The 6000-nt window shown below is 39.4% G+C and overlaps 1 protein-coding gene across 1 annotated transcript in view; it reads left to right on the top strand.

Annotated features, from left to right (window-relative positions):
* The first annotated feature begins 3607 nt into the window (after positions 1 to 3607).
* Positions 3608 to 6000, top strand: part of LOC124027854 — a 38369-nt gene continuing 35976 nt past the window's right edge. Inside the window, exon 1 of the mRNA XM_046340104.1 lies at positions 3608 to 4062. The gene's annotated coding sequence lies outside the window, so the exon portion shown is untranslated. The remainder of the gene's footprint in view (positions 4063 to 6000) is intronic.

The following is a 6000-nucleotide window of genomic DNA, read 5'->3' as shown; positions in this document are numbered from 1 at the left end:
GCTAACTGGGTGGAGTCAAGTTACATTCAATAACATGTTGTTCATATAGCTAACTGGGTGTAGTCAAGTCACATTATAACATATTGTTCATATAGCTAACTGGGTGTAGTCAAGTCACATTATAACATATTGTTCATATAGCTAACTGGGTGGAGTCAAGTCACATTATAACATATTGTTCATATAGCTAACTGGGTGGAGTCAAGTCACATTATAACATATTGTTCATATAGCTAACTGGGTGTAGTCAAGTCACATTATAACATATTGTTCATATAGCTAACTGGGTGGAGTCAAGTGACATTATAACATATTGTTCATATAGCTAACTGGGTGGAGTCAAGTCACATTATAACATATTGTTCATATAGCTAACTGGGTGGAGTCAAGTGACATTATAACATATTGTTCATATAGCTAACTGGGTGGAGTCAAGTCACATTATAACATATTGTTCATATAGCTAACTGGGTGGAGTCAAGTCACATTATAACATATTGTTCATATAGCTAACTGGGTGGAGTCAAGTCACATTATAACATATTGTTCATATAGCTAACTGGGTGGAGTCAAGTCACATTATAACATATTGTTCATATAGCTAACTGGGTGGAGTCAAGTCACATTATAACATGTTGTTCATGTAGCTAACTGGGTGTAGTCAAGTCACATTATAACATATTGTTCATATAGCTAACTGGGTGGAGTCAAGTGACATTATAACATGTTGTTCATATAGCTAACTGGGTGTAGTCAAGTCACATTATAACATATTGTTCATATAGCTAACTGGGTGGAGTCAAGTCACATTATAACATATTGTTCATATAGCTAACTGGGTGTAGACAAGTCACATTATAACATATTGTTCATATAGCTAACTGGGTGGAGTCAAGTCACATTATAACATATTGTTCATATAGCTAACTGGGTGGAGTCAAGTCACATTATAACATGTTGTTCATGTAGCTAACTGGGTGTAGTCAAGTCACATTATAACATATTGTTCATATAGCTAACTGGGTGTAGTCAAGTCACATTATAACATATTGTTCATATAGCTAACTGGGTGGAGTCAAGTCACATTATAACATATTGTTCATATAGCTAACTGGGTGTAGTCAAGTGACATTATAACATGTTGTTCATATAGCTAACTGGGTGTAGTCAAGTCACATTATAACATATTGTTCATATAGCTAACTGGGTGGAGTCAAGTCACATTATAACATATTGTTCATATAGCTAACTGGGTGTAGTCAAGTCACATTCAATAACATGTTGTTCATATAGCTAACTGGGTGGAGTCAAGTCACATTCAATAACATGTTGTTCATGTAGCTAACTGGGTGTAGTCAAGTCACATTATAACATGTTGTTCATATAGCTAACTGGGTGGAGTCAAGTCACATTATAACATGTTGTTCATATAGCTAACTGGGTGGAGTCAAGTCACATTATAACATATTGTTCATATAGCTAACTGGGTGGAGTCAAGTCACATTATAACATGTTGTTCATATAGCTAACTGGGTGTAGTCAAGTCACATTATAACATATTGTTCATATAGCTAACTGGGTGGAGTCAAGTCACATTATAACATATTGTTCATATAGCTAACTGGGTGGAGTCAAGTCACATTATTAAGGGGGAGAGATGGGGGAGAGATGCTATAGCTTTTCAGACAGATAAGAATGTTTGGGTCGTGTTCCATTAGTGGAGAAAAGTATATCTTTTGGACAGTTTGGAATGTAGTTTTATGAGGGGAGTAGAAGAAGAGTTCCGGACCTAAAAACAATGGGTCCTTGTGAGAATCGGAGAGAGGGCGGGAAACTGATGATGTCATTTCCAGTTTATAACCTGTGGAAATTTGTATTTTGGGTCAGTACTCACTTGAATAAACGCTGTTTACCTGGCTTTTAAGACTGGTCTCAATCTACTTCATGCATAATTAATGAATTTATACCTCATTAATGAACTAGAAGCGAATTAGGTTTTGGCTACAAAATACATAGGAATTTAGAATTCCTCTATCAGTCTGTTTGGAGATAGATCGTTAGATGAATGCATATCACTCTGTCTGTTAGGAGATAGATGGTTAGATGAATGCATATCTCTCTGTCTGTTAGGAGATAGATGGTTAGATGAATGCATATCTCTCTGTCTGTTAGGAGATAGATGGTTAGATGAATGCATATCTCTCTGTCTGTTAGGAGATAGATGGTTAGATGAATGCATATCACTCTGTCTGTTAGGAGATAGATGGTTAGATGAATGCATATCTCTCTGTCTGTTAGGAGATAGATGGTTAGATGAATGCATATCTCTCTGTCTGTTAGGAGATAGATGGTTAGATGAATGCATATCTCTCTGTCTGTTAGGAGATAGATGGTTAGATGAATGCATATCTCTCTGTCTGTTAGGAGATAGATGGTTAGATGAATGCATATCTCTCTGTCTGTTAGGAGATAGATGGTTAGATGAATGCATATTTCTCTGTCCGTTCTTCCCTGAAACTTCCATTTTCCTTATCCACCTTTCTTTTGCTACTTTTTGAGAGCGACATGTTCTCTTGCCATCTGTCACATCTGCTCCTGCTCAGCCCTCTTGTGTTCATCCGGTGTCTGTTTGACCTGCAGCCCCAGTACACTGGGTTCCCCTGTGCCTCTCCCCCAGTACACTGGGTTCCCCTGTGCCTCTCCCCCAGTACACTGGGTTCCCCTGTGCCACTCCCCCAGTACACTGGGTTCCCCTGTGCTGCTCCACCAGTACACTGGGTTCCCCTGTGCCACTCCACCAGTACACTGGGTTCCCCTGTGCCTCTCCCCCAGTACACTGGGTTCCCCTGTGCCTCTCCCCCAGTACACTGGGTTCCCCTGTGCCTCTCCCCCAGTACACTGGGTTCCCCTGTGCCCCTCCCTTAGTACACTGGGTTCCCCTGTGCCTCTCCCCCAGTACACTGGGTTCCCCTGTGCCTCTCCCCCAGTACACTGGGTTCCCCTGTGCCTCTCCACCAGTACACTGGGTTCCCTGTGCCCCTCCACCAGTACACTGGGTTCCCCTGTGCCCCTCCACCAGTACACTGGGTTCCCCTGTGCCCCTCCACCAGTACACTGGGTTCCCCTGTGCCCCTCCACCAGTACACTGGGTTCCCCTGTGCCCCTCCACCAGTACACTGGGTTCCCCTGTGCCTCTCCCCCAGTACACTGGGTTCCCCTGTGCTGCTCCACCAGTACACTGGGTTCCCCTGTGCCCCTCCACCAGTATACTGGGTTCCCCTGTGCCCCTCCACCAGTACACTGGGTTCCCCTGTGCTGCTCCACCAGTACACTGGGTTCCCCTGTGCACCTCCACCAGTACACTGAGTTCCCCTGTGCTGCTCCACCAGTACACTGGGTTCCAGTGTAAAAAGTAGTGTGGACTAGAGCTGTTTTTCCCCACCAATCAACACACAGAGAAATAAACAAAGATTTATAATTTAGTAGAGATTTTGCTGATTTTATGAACTTAATAAAAATATTGTCACTGAATGTACTATGTACTTATCAAATGTGTTAAAATGTTGTTCCATTTGTAGTGTAAACCTATTCATTGTGCTAATATTATATGTTAATTATGTCCATTTGTAGTGTAGACCTCTTCACTGTGCTAATATTATATGATAATTATGTCCATTTGTAGTGTAGACCTCTTCACTGTGCTAATATTATATGATAATTATGTCCATTTGTAGTGTAGACCTCTTCACTGTGCTAATATTATATGATAATTATGTTCTGACCCACTGACTTTAACTCAGAAAACAATTGTCCCGAAGCCAAACCTAGTTGACCAACCCTGTTTTATAGTATTCCATGGCCTTTACTGGCCAACTGCTGTTATGTTTATGATATACTATGGTGTTGTGTCACGAGACTTTGACCAGATATTATTACATCCAAAGATCAACTGAACCTAGAACATAGATACAGAGACACTTGTCATCAGGAAGGTTCTCTCTCAGCACAACGGAAAATATCTCAATGACTTGACATGTTCTGGTTGTGAATTCAGGCTACAAGGTAAGACTCTTCCCAGTGATTATTGTAAAGTGTGTAGAGAAATGTCTGGTGTTATTTTAGTATAATGAATGACAGTAAAATACTCAGATCTAACAGTCCATTTCACCTGGGACAGCTACGTGACAGTTCAATCATACAAAATGGCGCTAACTGGGTGTAGTCAAGTCACATTATAACATATTGTTCATATAGCTAACTGGGTGTAGTCAAGTCACATTATAACATGTTGTTCATATAGCTAACTGGGTGTAGTCAAGTCACATTATAACATGTTGTTCATATAGCTAACTGAGTGGAGTCAAGTCACATTCAATAACATGTTGTTCATATAGCTAACTGGGTGTAGTCAAGTCACATTATAACATGTTGTTCATATAGCTAACTGGGTGTAGTCAAGTCACATTATAACATGTTGTTCATATAGCTAACTGGGTGTAGTCAAGTCACATTCAATAACATGTTGTTCATATAGCTAACTGGGTGTAGTCAAGTCACATTATAACATGTTGTTCATATAGCTAACTGGGTGTAGTCAAGTCACATTATAACATGTTGTTCATATAGCTAACTGGGTGTAGTCAAGTCACATTATGACATATTGTTCATATAGCTAACTGGGTGTAGTCAAGTCACATTATAACATGTTGTTCTTATAGCTAACTGGGTGTAGTCAAGTCACATTATAACATATGGTTCATATAGCTAACTGGGTGTAGTCAAGTCACATTATAACATGTTGTTCTTATAGCTAACTGGGTGGAGTCAAGTCACATTATAACATATTGTTCATATAGCTAACTGGGTGGAGTCAAGTCACATTATAACATATGGTTCATATAGCTAACTGGGTGTAGTCAAGTCACATTATAACATGTTGTTCTTATAGCTAACTGGGTGTAGTCAAGTCACATTATAACATATTGTTCATATAGCTAACTGGGTGGAGTCAAGTCACATTATAACATGTTGTTCATATAGCTAACTGGGTGGAGTCAAGTCACATTATAACATGTTGTTCATATAGCTAACTGGGTGTAGTCAAGTCACATTCAATAACATGTTGTTCATATAGCTAACTGGGTGTAGTCAAGTCACATTATAACATATTGTTCATATAGCTAACTGGGTGGAGTCAAGTCACATTCAATAACATGTTGTTCATATAGCTAACTGGGTGTAGTCAAGTCACATTCAATAACATGTTGTTCATATAGCTAACTGGGTGGAGTCAAGTCACATTATAACATGTTGTTCATATAGCTAACTGGGTGGAGTCAAGTCACATTATAACATGTTGTTCATATAGCTAACTGGGTGGAGTCAAGTCACATTATAACATGTTGTTCATATAGCTAACTGGGTGTAGTCAAGTCACATTCAATAACATGTTGTTCATATAGCTAACTGGGTGTAGTCAAGTCACATTATAACATATTGTTCATATAGCTAACTGGGTGGAGTCAAGTCACATTCAATAACATGTTGTTCATATAGCTAACTGGGTGTAGTCAAGTCACATTATAACATGTTGTTCATATAGCTAACTGGGTGTAGTCAAGTCACATTATAACATATTGTTCATATAGCTAACTGGGTGGAGTCAAGTCACATTATAACATGTTGTCCATATAGCTAACTGGGTGTAGTCAAGTCACATTCAATAACATGTTGTTCATATAGCTAACTGGGTGGAGTCAAGTCACATTATAACATGTTGTTCATATAGCTAACTGGGTGGAGTCAAGTCACATTCAATAACATGTTGTTCATATAGCTAACTGGGTGTAGTCAAGTCACATTATAACATGTTGTTCATATAGCTAACTGGGTGTAGTCAAGTCACATTCAATAACATGTTGTTCATATAGCTAACTGGGTGTAGTCAAGTCACATTCAATAACATGTTGTTCATATAGCTAACTGGGTGGAGTCAAGTCA

Source organism: Oncorhynchus gorbuscha, unplaced genomic scaffold (assembly GCF_021184085.1).
Source record: "Oncorhynchus gorbuscha isolate QuinsamMale2020 ecotype Even-year unplaced genomic scaffold, OgorEven_v1.0 Un_scaffold_3532, whole genome shotgun sequence".
In the NCBI taxonomy this organism is placed as follows: Eukaryota; Metazoa; Chordata; class Actinopteri; order Salmoniformes; family Salmonidae; genus Oncorhynchus; species Oncorhynchus gorbuscha.
Note: the sequence above shows the minus strand (reverse complement) of the source record. Positions and strands in the feature narration are given on the sequence as shown.